The sequence below is a fragment of the Ambystoma mexicanum genome, chromosome 6p, assembly GCF_040938575.1.
Source record: "Ambystoma mexicanum isolate Mex_15411 chromosome 6p, UKY_AmexF1_1, whole genome shotgun sequence".
Lineage (NCBI taxonomy): Eukaryota > Metazoa > Chordata > Amphibia > Caudata > Ambystomatidae > Ambystoma > Ambystoma mexicanum.
Window position 1 is genome coordinate 590,336,577 of NC_090935.1, and position 13,549 is coordinate 590,350,125.

Consider the following 13,549-nt stretch of genomic DNA (forward strand, 5'->3'; position numbering starts at 1 on the left):
AGGGTCCCCAACTTTTCCCAGAGGCAGAATCTGTACGACAGCACGCCAGATCTCCAGGATAGTTAGCCGGCTTATGTTCCCGGACTTTGGCGGCTGTCTCCCATGTGGGTTGACGATCCCTAGGTGCAGCGGCAGTTGAAAGGAGCACTGGCAGGGAGATTCTGTAACACAATCGAGCCAGAGCTCCAGGATAGTCAGGCGTGATGTCCCTGCGCTTGGGCATCCATCTCTCATTTGGGTCTACCGCCCCGCAGCCCAGCAGCAGTCCCAGGGAGCCCTGGCAGGCTACTGTCCTTTCCCGGAGGGAGAAGCTGTAATGCAGGCCAGCCAGAGCTCCAGAAAAGTGTGGGGGGGTGCCCCTGGCCTTGGGCAGCTGTCTCCCATGTAGGTTGACCATCTCCATCCCAGCAGCAGTTCCAGGGAGCCGTGGCAGGGTCCCCATTTCTCCCCGGAGGCGACATCTGTAATGCAGCACAGCCAGAGGCAAGCCTGGGCTTGCGGACAGTCAACCCACATGGGAGACAGTCGCTCCCAGGGAAACACCAATGTTATGTTGGCATGGCGGGGCAATTTGTGACCTGACCCTGCAATTGTTTCTCAGCCCACCAAAATACCGCCCCAGACGGCCCACTCCTCCCTCCCCCCACACCACCAACAATCCAGCCCCTGTTCCACCGACAATGGGCCCTAACCGTAGAATAATAAAAAAACAGTACTCTCACAACGTTGCAGCTGTTAGCGTAGAAACAGCTGCAAACAAAAATTGATACCTATGGTCAGCCCAGCCAAAAACAAATCATAACTACTACTCTCCGATCACGGCCCCCCTTTCAAGCCATCCCTGGTGATCTACTGACCCTCACCCCCCAGTGAAAACACATTTGCCCCTTCCTAGGGGCAGATTTCCAGAACGCACTAGCAATCTACCGCCAGGGAGGGATACATGAGAGCCCCCCCCCCATTTTGGGTGGGGGGAGAGGGCCGCCCCCTTTCCATTACGTAAATCGCTGGTGGTTTGGGGTGCCCTCCACCAACAAAAAGTAATCTTGTTTTGCCCCTACCCTAGGGGCAGACGGGCACATTAGTGTGCCCGAGGCACAAATACCTTGGCTGTGAAGCCAGCGGTGCGGGCTGCACTCCCTAATACCACAGCAGTGTGGTGTATATTCAATTTGTTGTGATTCAAAAGAGTTAATAGATTAGCTTGACAAACACGTAGATTGTTGCAAGTGATGATTTTTATTCTTGATAAGCGATATCTAGTTGCTCTAGTTTACTGTTCTCTCTAATACAGATGCATTCAGGACCTAAAAATTGCTATTATGGCCAATTCTTTCCGGATAAAATATCCTTCATCAGGGCCAACTAATTGTGACCTGCATCTGTTTTTAGATCTCTAATGTGCAAAGCAATCATTATATTTACATATTGGAATACCCCAAAAAAAACAAAAATTCAAAAAACAGAAAGATAATACCCCACCAGTTTCAATAACTTCAGTTGAGAGTAAACACAGTGTGGAAAAGAGAAGCCATCCAATACTGTAGTTTCCATTGAAAATCTACATAATGTCAACAAAAATAGCATTCAATTGCAATGCATTTCATTACATTCCATGTTGTAAAATAATCAGTACATACGTCAAATACATGTCCGCTAATCAGTGGTCAGATGAATAAGGTCGTGAAAAATAAGAGAACATAAGGGGAACAGAAAGGACAAATATAAGCAAATGTCATTCTGAATAATGTGTTTGTATCATTACGATATACTGGAAGTATCCAGTTTTACGATGCAGAGTAACTGACCTGTCAGTACTTCCATCAGCGTTTGTTCTTAAAAAAATAAATAATGATGAGACCAGCGGTCAGTATACTGCCTGCTAGTTAGTGGTCAGAGCGCATCATGGTGCGCCTTGGCTCAAAAATATATACATGGCGTAACAGTCTTGTGATTTCTTACCCGTGGTGTCACGGTCAGAGTGGCGGTGTCCTTCTGGAACAACAATTGTGAAAACCGTGTTTTGCCTTGTCCCTTAATACAATTTAGGATGAATACTAGCACTAACATAATGCTCATAAAGCGTATCTTACGTCTCGGTCAGCTAACTTCACTTACCTCTTAACTTCTTTGTGAGAGCTAATTCGGGACTCTGCATGTATGCGCAGCCCGACCCCATTCTGTTTTGTTGTGCTGCTGGTAGCCATTGTAACCACGGACGTGCGTCCGGCGTCCATTTTAGAATCATGTATTTTGTTGAAGGTTCTACAAAGCTACATGTATAGCATGTAGCAGTTCTGACCTGTCAGAATGCTCCAAAACCTCCGTTCGGTAGGTGGATATTGGTATATTCCAATCATGTATATACAGAAATAGTGCCGCTGCATTCACGCTGACACTGCGTTGTGTGGACACTACGCCACCTTATTCGACTTTCTACACTGTGGGAGCATGTAATCCCCCTTTCTGCATCGCAGGGGGAGCTTATTATTAAACGGGATGACACTCAATAATTAATAAATAAAAAATTATAAAAAAATATGACAGGAGAAATGTAAACCACTGATCTAAATGAATATTCATTTAGGAAAGGTCTAAACCATGGACAATAACTAGAAAAAATAAAAGAAAGGGTAGCCTAAAACTTCAACCAGATCTATATGCAGTCTAATAATTATATAGAGAAATCAATACGTGATGCGTGAAATGAGATACAAAGACAAACTATAACTGATAAACACAAAAAATGAAAGAAAAGACCAAAAGAATCAGCATGATTTTCCTGAACTGGAACTGGTCATTCTTGGTATGGCATTTTGTATGTTTTAGCTTGAGGACTATTTCTATCCATGTGGTAGTCTTCTGTTCAGAAAGAACACGATCCACATCGTGGTCTCAGATGCTGGTATATTACAAAAAACAGCTCAAGTCAAGCTCTTCGTTCATCCCGCCGGGAGTGAAAGCATCCAATATATCGATCCAAAATGCTTCTTGTTATGCTCTTAACTGGTTTATGTCTCCTTGTATATCCTTTGATAGATATCACTTCCAGAACCTGAAAGTGCACTTGTGAGATAGTGTCCATTCTCTTTAAAATGTCTTGCCACTGCCGATGCCTGGTTGCCATTTCTAATGCACGACTTTTGCTCGTTGAGACATACTCTTATTTTCCTTGATGTCTTGCCCACATAAAATTTCCCACAAGGGCCCTTTATTGCGTAAACCAAGTTCTCAGATAGACAGGTAGCATGTTGTTTCAACTTTATTTTCTCTCCTGTTCTAGGATGTAGTACTATGTTACCTTTGATAACATTATTACAATTCCCACAACTCTTGCAGGGGGAATGTTCCTGGGTGTTTGTCCGGGATTCTGTTTGCAGATCTTCCTTGTGTGTTAACTAGTAGGTTGCGTAAGCTGCTGCTTTTTTGGTATGCAAATACCGGTGGCTGTGGGACTAAGTCTTTAATCCTTTCGTTGCTAGTCAAAATGCTCCATCTATTTTTGATTCTTTTATTTGCCTGCTTTGGATTGAATATTTTGTCACAAACACTAATTCAGGACTGTTTCGGTCTGCTTTTTTGGTCAATAGATGGTCTCGTTCTTGTGTGCTGGTCTTATCACGGGCCACTTGCAAGTCTGTTTGTGGATAACCTCTTAATAGTAGTCTCTCCTGCAATATATCCAATTGCTTCTCACAGTCTTCTTGGTCACTGATAATCCTTTTGATTCTTAACATCTGTCCTTAAGGAAGATTCTGTAGAATGTTCGGGGGGTGGAAGCTCAAACGGTGAAGTAGATTGTTTCGATCTGTTGGTTTAGAGTACAGAGTTGCATCTATTTTTCCACCTTTAATGATCGTTTCCACATCAAGATAATGTATATTCGGGTTTCCAATTTCTAAAGTGAATTGGATCCTTGTGTCGATATTGTTAAGATGCATTAAAAAAAAGTCATACATTTCTTGTTTGCTTTCAGTCCATTCACCGAAAATATCATCGATGTATCAGACCCATTTTTTTATATGTCGTTTCCATCTTTGATTCTCCATGATGTGTGTTACTTCGAAACTGGTACATGAAGCAATTGGCGTATGCGGGTGCCATGATGGCCCCCATGGCAGTCCCAGACATTTGCAAGTAGTATTTGTGTTGGTAATCGAAGCAAGACTGTTTTTAGATGAAGTTCAAAAGAATCATTAAGAATTCTTTATTTGTTCTTATTTGACCAGCTTATAATAATAAGGTGTCAACAGCTTTCTGACCAAGATCGTGGGGAATGCTTATATGGAGGCTTACTACATCAATGGTAAACAATGTATCCTTCTCTGATAGTTTGATTTGTTTCAGAATTTGGAGGAAATGCGTAGTGTCTTTGACGTATGTTGCAGTGTTTTGTATAATGGATTGTAAAAATAAGTCTATGTAGGTTCCTAGCGGTTGGAGGATGCTGCCGGTGGCTGCCACAATGGGTCACCCTGGGGGGGGGGTTCAAGCTCTTATGGATCTTAGGTAACGTGTAGAGATGTGGCATTCTGGGATACGGAGTCAATAGATATGCTCAGGTTTTGCTGGTAATCCACTCATTCTCCATGGCCATATCTAATACAGCCTCTAGTTCCTGTTTGCAGATACGTCTTTATGGGAGGGCAAAGGGGGCACTTGCCCAGGGCCCCGACCTTGGATGCCCCCCCCCCCCCCAAGGCTGCCTGATCTAAAGAAGTAAGATTCCTTTGTTCACCGGTCCTAAATAGTACACGGATATTTTATGGGGTGCTGCTGAGTCTCTAAATCCATTGCCTTTCTGTTTTGACAAGTACATTCTGCCTTGATCAATTCATTGCACCCATTGCAGAGACAGGTGTTCAAAATGCAAAATTAGAATATCACTTTGAGCAAGGCTGACTGAGACTTTCCTATTTCTGAAGTGTATAAACCTGCCTCTATATGTACTTGGTTTTGCAGCACAATATCTGCTATTATCAGCAATGTACCTGCACCAGAAAGGGGTTGCTATAAAAACTAACATATCGGCCGTATGTTGAAGGTCTAGAAATTGGTTTGTTCAGATGGGGTGTTGTAAAACCTAGGCAATTGCCTCCAACAATGGCATAAACTGTTAGTCCAAGAGGTGAATAAGCATCCAAATTCAAGACTATGGAACGAAAGTGCTCATGCTTGTATCCTGGATGTCCCAGCAGACGATACAGTGATCCTGGTCAAATCATCGAATATCTCTTACATTACTGTGCTGTCTTCTGTGAGGTGGTGGCATCGTTTAGCCCATTACTTTGATTTTTCTTCTTATGTAGGCCATTTGAGTGGAAGTGGTGGTAGACGGAAGAGAGCGGACAAGATATTGCAATTCTTGGGCAAGCTTATTTCATGGTCTGCTCGTATGACACAAAAAACGGTTTGCATTTTTGGCAAAAGCCAAAGGTTTTTATGTATGTTTATAAATGAAAATGTAACAAGCCATTGTTTTGGAAGTATTTAAAGCTTTAAAATACAAAAGACAAACCCAGATTAAATTTGTTAAATCACATCGATTGGTATGCTGCTACTTATATACTTCCCTTGATGGAGAGAATGAAGCTAGATGCTAGAACCATTCCCATTCTGCATAAGACCCTTCCAATATATTTTGTTTTAAAAATGGTCATGTTTGGTAATGTGATTTGTGAACTTTCCAAGTCCGTTTTTATAAAATTAGATTGCTTTAGTTCATGGTAAGAACGGGAAAAGAAAGTGTTCAAATGCAGAAATTGCAGAGTTGGCACAAATCCCAGCTTCACCCCTTAACCAATGTGTGATCCTGGGCATCTCATTAAATCTTGTATTGCCTAACCTCTCAATATTGCCAGTCCATAAACCTTTATAAACTGTCAGCCCTTCAGAGTGATTTCATTCTCATGGTATGATCTTCATAAAAGCCTTATTCATGGTTTCACTGGCTATAGGGTTGCTTACACTTTAATTATGAGCATATTTATATTGCAGACCACACACACACAACAATATGGTTTTCCATACCAGTTATTGAATGTAGCATCATATACTATCGGGGTACATAGCATGCATTGTCATGTTATATATTGAATTGCAACACTATTTGAAAACCACATCCCACTTCTAATCTCAGTGTGTCTGGATAAAGACACCTTCCTGGTAGCTTCTAGTCTGCCTTCACTATCCATGCTACGGTATGTGTAGCTTTCTCCTTCCTTCCAGCTGGTCTCCTCTATCTATGCTTGCACACTTTTGCATTCTGTGTGGCCGCTAATGTAAGTTCTCTGTTCATTATGGGTTACATGTACCTTTTACATAGGGTCCTGCATTAATACTCGAGGCTGCATATCTTCCTGGATGCTATTGATAAAAAGTATCCTGTATGTACTAGAACAGTAACCTCTTCGTAGACTGATAATGTTGGTCTCCAAATGCTACTTCTTTATCAGTCTGATTAGAACAAGAATGAAGTGGGTAAGGGGACTTAAAGGGAGTAAACGTGCTTATGTTGCAAGACAGCATATCAACCAATAGGTTGTGAGAGTGACGGGCGGGGGGGTGGCGGCGTGACCAGTATTCTTGATCCCTTAATTGCTTTAGTTTGGTGGAGGGGGGCCCCAAAGATGGCCGTGCCCAGGGCCCCAAAAGTTCTTAAGATCGCCCTGCCTGTTTGATTTCTCTGATTGGATTGTGATTCAATTCAACATATGTGTTGCCGTCAGACAGTTGGCGCATACATTCCTGGTGGTATTGTGCGGTGTCCTGGATGACTATTGCCCCTCCTTTAGCAGTTGGTCGAATGGTTTTTGTTTCATCTGAGAAAAGGGTTTTCATTAATGAAAGTTCGCCCCTATTCAGATTGTCTTTTGGGTGACTGAAACTGTACTTTCTTTAAGTCATTGAGAACCATTTTTTGAAAGATGTCGATAGTTGGGACACTAATGGGTGCATTAAATGTACTCTTTGGTTTAAACTCAATATATTCGGCGGTTTCTTGCGGTATCTTCGTCGGTGTAGATGTTTCGGGAAAAAAGGTTTTCATTTTGAGTTTGCGAACTAGTTTGTATAATTCGATTCAGGTGTTAAACCTGTTAGAACTGTAAGTAGGTACAAATTAGAGCTCTTTTTCCAACATCTTAATTTCTTGTTGTGATAATGTCCTTTTTGAAAGGTTGACTACTATTCGATTGGTTTGTAGTCGGGTCAACATGTTTCGATTTCTTCCTTTTCCCTCGCCTTGTCCTCTTCCTCTTTGCTCTAAAAAACCTGTTGGTGCTATGTTTGAGAGTGCGGTTGGTTTTATATTAGTTCCTGAGGTGCTGGCTGTTGCATTTTCTTCTGTGGAATTTCTTCCTTGCTCTGGACCATCCGATTACGAACTACTATTATCTGTTATTGGTTTGGTTGGTCTTGGGCCTTGATGCCGATATTTATCTGCCCATGTGTACACTTCTTTATTGAGGTAGTCATATGTGTCTTGTCGGAATTTTCTTACTTTACGGGCCTCCAAATCGCGTTCATACTCTTCTAGTTTACCATTAATATCGTCCAGTATTTCAGTAAAAGATTCAGTACTTGTGATGTCTGTGATATCTTGAGACAAAGTTGCAATTTCTTTTTCTAGCTGTTCTGTTACCTCAGAGTTCTTTGATAGTTAGTAATATTAGATCAAGGGAGCATTTGTTGAGGATTTGCTCCCATTTCTCTACGAAATCCTTACTCTCCTTGCACAATGTAGGCCGTAATGGTATCCTTAGTCCCCTCGGGATGCTTTGTGCTTTATAATATCGACCTAGCGTGACGGCATGTAGCTTCCGGTTAATCTGTTTTCTTATTCAGTATTCCATTTGTTTTATTTTGCTTTGCGGTCATTAGAGGTTGTGGTTTTTGCTGTCTCCTTGATTAGGACTAGTATGGCATCTGCTTCCTCGGCTAAAAAGCCTAAAGTGGTAGCGCGATTATCTGTCATATGTTCAATATCTTGGTAAGACATTACTTCTAGGGCTTGCTCCAACTCAAAGATTCCACAAATGGAAAGTGGTAAAAATTGGGTCAAGGTGAGTTAGCACAGGCTATTTTCTTAAAAGATGTTTTGTTATTCTGAAGAGATATTCAAATACTGATGAATGGGGTGCAAACCCGCTGTAAAGGTGCCTCCGTGGAATGGCACTCCAACTGAAACTGAGAGAAAAAGACCTTGGCTGTGAAGCCAGCAGTGCGGGCTGCACTCCCCAATACCACAGCAGTGTGGTGTATATTCAATTTGTTGTGATTCAAAAGAGTTAATTGATTAGCTTGACAAAACACGTAGATTGTTTCAAGTGATAATTTTATTCTTGATAAGCGATATCTAGTTGCTTTAGTTTACTGTTCTCTCTGATACAGATGCATTCAGGACCAATTAGTGTGCCCATCTGCCTCCAGGGTGGGCAAAACGTACTGCCCCATGTTTTGGGGGGCCTGTGTCAACTTTTCTGGTGACCCTGTCCCCAAACCTCAAATGGATGGGCTGGGCATCTCATGTAGATTCCCCCTCTTATCCATTTGGGGCAGAGGGGAGAGGGCCACCCCCCTTTTCATTACATAAGTCGCTGGTGGTTTAGTGTGCCCCCCTCCCTCCCACCAGGGACATCTTCCCCTGGTGTGGGCAAAACGTACTGCCCCATGCTTTTGGGAGGGGGGCCTGTGCCAAGAAGATTTCTGGTGGCCCTCTACCCCGCCACCCCAAATGGATGGGAAGCATCTTATGTACCCCTTCCTAGGGGGAGAAATCTGCCCCCAGGGAGGGCTACATGAGGTGCAAAAGAGAAGGGGGGATGGTTCCTCATTCGGGGTGTGCTGCTTTTAGCATGATTTGAATAGGAGACATATATTACTAGCAAATAGGACGTTTGAAATATTTATGCAATGGGTGATATTCAGGCAGAAAGTAATAACCACAAATACATTTTTTGCAAAAACATTATTTATAGAAGATTGTAAACAGGTCTGCCAATTAACTAGTTAAACCTTTTCCCAATACTTGTTAATTTCATGCGTTATAGTTGCACAAATTTGTTTGAAAGTGTTTCTGTAGATTGACTTATTTGTGAATGCATTACTCAGACTTCCTTTGGGGGAGAACAGGGCCACCCTTTCTCTTTCACGATTTACTAGATATTCTGGCATAACATTAGAAGAGTGATATTGACAGTAAATTGCCAAAAGAAAAACCAGCAAGCCTCATTCGGAAAAAACTGAAACATAAGACTGAGTCGAGGTACGCCGGGTTACTAAGGCGCTTGGGCAAAGGATAAGGAGAGAGGGACGGAAAAACCCAGGAGAACACTACAATGGAAGTGGGTGGGAAAGATCCTGCACCGTAGAGGGACCAGTAGTAGTAACAGATCTGTGCCCAGCAATGCTTCAAGGAAGGTGTTGTTGAAAAGGGGAGAGTGTCCCCTTTCCAACGACACCTCCCTCAATCAAAACGGCACAAACATGCCTGAGTTCGAAGGAGGAAAAGGCAAAGACCTACCTTCTCCTTCAGTCGCTACCAAAAATGGCTGTGAATGTGAATTTTACTTTCATTTTCACATCAGCGTGCATTAGGCATGCTGATGTGAATCTGAAGTAAATCCAACCCCCGGGCCGTCAGAAAGAACCTCCGCCTCACATAGCCAGGAGGTTGTATTACACTTTTGTGTGATCTCTGCACACTGAAGATTCGAATGTAGAAGAATCGGATAGAAATAAGGACAGTGAAGGAAAAGAAGTAGCACAAAATACTTTGGATAGTACGAACAGTCGTATCAAACCATCAATCAGACGTAATGTGAAAGATAAAGTTTTAATAAATCAAGAATAATTACTGGGAAACACTACAAATCAACCGAAACAGGTGAGGTTAGAAACCAAACTAAATCCAAAATTGACTGCAAATCAACAGAAACAGCAAGTACACTATATTTCCAAAGTACAAACATATAATAAAAGCGATTCTGTTGGGCAAACTATTAAATTACGTCTTCACAATATTCAAACTGATGAGCATGACGTAAATTTAAATCGCTCAAACGTGATGAAATTGTTCAACTGCGCACCATCACTACGAGCCATACATTCAGAAGATATTAAGATTGTCGAATATCCAACCGAAAAAGCAACAGACCAAGTACTCTTACATGTTACATCAACCGCTGTGCGCAACACAATACTTCGAGCAACAGATGAGCTACTTGCATATGGGTTTGACATGACAATAGAACCATCCCAGGAAGACATTGACACAAAAAGACAAGATGCAAGAGATGCTGAAGCTCTAACATCTGAGTTAAAAATCTCAGCACTACGCAAATCATTGGCACATAGTGAAATTGAGCAATAGAAAAGGGAAGGATGGATGAGCGGCAAAACTTTAATGCGTCGACTGATGAAAATCCTCGGTCACATCACTAGCCATGACTGAGCATTAAGGAGGACACATGTACATTCCTGTCCTGGAACACTCGTGGGTTCACTCACTTGTTCAAAGAATTAGACACGCCCTTGGATAATATTTTCGCGATATGTCTGCAGGAAACATGGCTATGCAAAAAATCTTCACGTGATGTATTTTGCGCATTTCTTAATCCGACAGAAAAGAACGAAAAAGGACGACCTTTCTCTGGACTCTTAACATTAATCAAAATAAATCAATGCTGGTCACTGGTTGAATCACATAATCCGAATGCATTTGTGCGAGGCACATTAATTAAATCCAAAAATATGACAAAAGGAAAACAAAAATATATCCTCATAATAAATGGTCACTGGAACCCGTTAAAAATAACAACAAAGGAATTTATAAATTCAATAACCAAAATAATAGATAATGCAATACTCGCATATACCAACTTCGATTGTCTTTTGTGAAGATTTCAACTGTACCTGGTTTGAATACAATGTAGAAAATGTAATCCATTACAAAATCCCAGAATATGAGACTAGTGTAAGAGCTCTAATGTGGCAAGCAGCCATGACGAACATGAACTGCGTAATGTTAAATGGCAGTGTGAAAGGTGACCAACCACCGACGACTACCTGGAAAGGTTCATATAAACAAAAGACTACAATTCTAAATTACATCTGGGTCTCCCGATCCATGTTTGACAAAATTGTCGATATGGAAGTTTTAGAGATGTCAAACAGCGACCATGATTTAATACGTCTGCGATGGAACATGGACTGGGTTACTTGTCCTCCAAATAACAATGCTTTAGTCACTTTTAATTCAGGGGGAAATAGACTGAGGATTAATGGATCACAAATGCAGCGCCTCACAGTAAATATTGCTGATGCCGTTAACCTGCAAAAAACTGACTATGCCCCTTTGCTTACAGATCTTATAAAACCTTCTGGCGATACAGTAAGCAACATGCATAAGCCTAGTTTTATTAGCATTTTTCATAAAGCAAAAAAAGAAATGAGACATGATCTGAAACAACTGAAAAAACACCTTTCGGTGGCTGACGCATCTGTAGCAACAAAAACGCAACTGTAACAATACAGGCATTGGACAAAATCGCAGTCAATAATAATAGACCAGAACCGTGCAGAGATTATGATGGAACTACTTGTAAAGCAAAACTCGAGAGACATATGGGCAATTCTTAATGCCGGACAATCAAAATGTGCGCCCATGATTACCAACGAGATAACCGGTAACGTCAGGTAAAAACACTTTGCAGAGATCTATAAAATACCAACATTTGAGCCATCAGTGTAGCTTGGACCAACAACTAACTGGGACTTGGTAATATCAGCAGACGACATTAACTTTGCAATAGAACATCTGAAAAATTCTTGAGCACCAGGTCCTGACTTGATCACCAACATCATGCTAAAAAACCATGCAACAGACTGGACACTGTTCCTTGAGGTTCTATTTGGTCGACTATCAGTCCTAAAACAAATTCCCAAATCATGGCTAACTGCTATTGTGGTCCCAATCCACAAGAAGGGTAATCGGGATGGTCCTACCAACTATCGACTGATTGCCCTTCTCAATACAATCGGGAAAGTGTTTGGATCATTTTTGAGGCAAAAGTTGGCAAATTGGGCAAAGTCGAAAAAGATCACTGATATATGACAAACTGGACAAGATTTACATCCACTCCAACGCCGGTCGTAAATCTTTTAATCCTAAACATACTAAAACTGGAAGCCTTGAAAGCAGGCCAAAAATTATATCTGGCCTTCATAGATATGAAACAGGCTTTTGACGGAATTAATTGTGGCAAGTTGTGGACAAAACTAGCAGACTGGGGATGCCCCGCCAAGCTATTGGAGCCAATTATAGCTCTACACACAAATACCTCCATACGTGTCTGAATAAACAACAATGGCGAACTGTTGGATAACATAAGAACTGACGAGGGGGTAAAACAAGATTGCCCGCTTGCTTCTGAACTCTTCAAATTATACATATCAGATCTACAAGTCCATCTAACCAAAGTCAAGTGTTTTCCGCCAAAGATAAAGTCCCCATAACCTGCATAACATATGCAGATGATTTGGTCCTGATAGATCGTACACAAGTAGGCCTCCAACGACTACTGAATGACTATTGGAATATCTAAATAATAACGACCTTGAATTAAACAGAAGAAAAACAAAGATAATAGTCATAGGGCCATAAGGTAACAATAAAGATAAGTTTTCGTTGGACTATTGCAGGTGATATACTATCTAAAGTCCCCTCAATAAGATACTTGGGGATGCAATATAATAACTCAATATGTGAAGGACCTTGGATCCAGGACCTTTAAAAATCGAATAAAAAAATGTGCACTGCAAGGAATGAAAATATATAGGGACTATGGAAAGTTCACGTTGGCACCTGTGCTAACATTCTATCTGCAGAAAGTGGTACCTGCGAAAACATTTGGTGCTGAGGCTGGATGGAATATTCCAGAATGTGACTTGACGTTGCTAGAGGGCCTTTTTTGGCGTTGTGTACTGAATTTTCCACAATATATCTCTGATAGCTTTAAGATACAAGTTAGCCTTGAACTCGATGCACGTAAAGGTCATGTGGAAATCACTTGCCACGTGGAGAAAAATGCATCTTAGTATTCCATCATCAGCATATGAGAGCTTCTTGCCAAGAAGCAGTGAGACCGTGGATCTATTAAAAACATGGAACTCGAAAATAGAGGACATTTAGCAGCTGCAAATATTTAAAAAAACGCGAGCTAATCGATTTTCCGCAGGTTGCAAAGAAAAAATTTGAGCAATGGAGTTGGATCCTGAATATGGAAAAAAGAGACCGACTGAAAACAACAGTAAGCTCAAGCGCAAGCAGAAATATGCTAAATGTGCCTCCACGATTCATGTTACATTGTCCTTCTTGGCACCATTGTGCTCAATTTCTACGACTTGGACTAAATGCTTTGAACACAAGACATTCTGTGGATGAGATCTGATAAAGACACACCTGACAGCCAATGCCGATTTTGTAAACAGGAGACAGAATTCTTAAAACATCTGGTAACCAAATGTACTGAAACTACCAAGCAAAGCC

General features: G+C 41.5%; 1 protein-coding gene across 1 annotated transcript in view; it reads left to right on the forward strand.

Annotated features, from left to right (window-relative positions):
* The window catches only part of AP3B1 (adaptor related protein complex 3 subunit beta 1), a 2,743,269-nt gene that overhangs the window by 1,061,444 nt on the left and 1,668,276 nt on the right, over positions 1–13,549 (forward strand). The gene's annotated exons all lie outside the window — the stretch shown is intronic.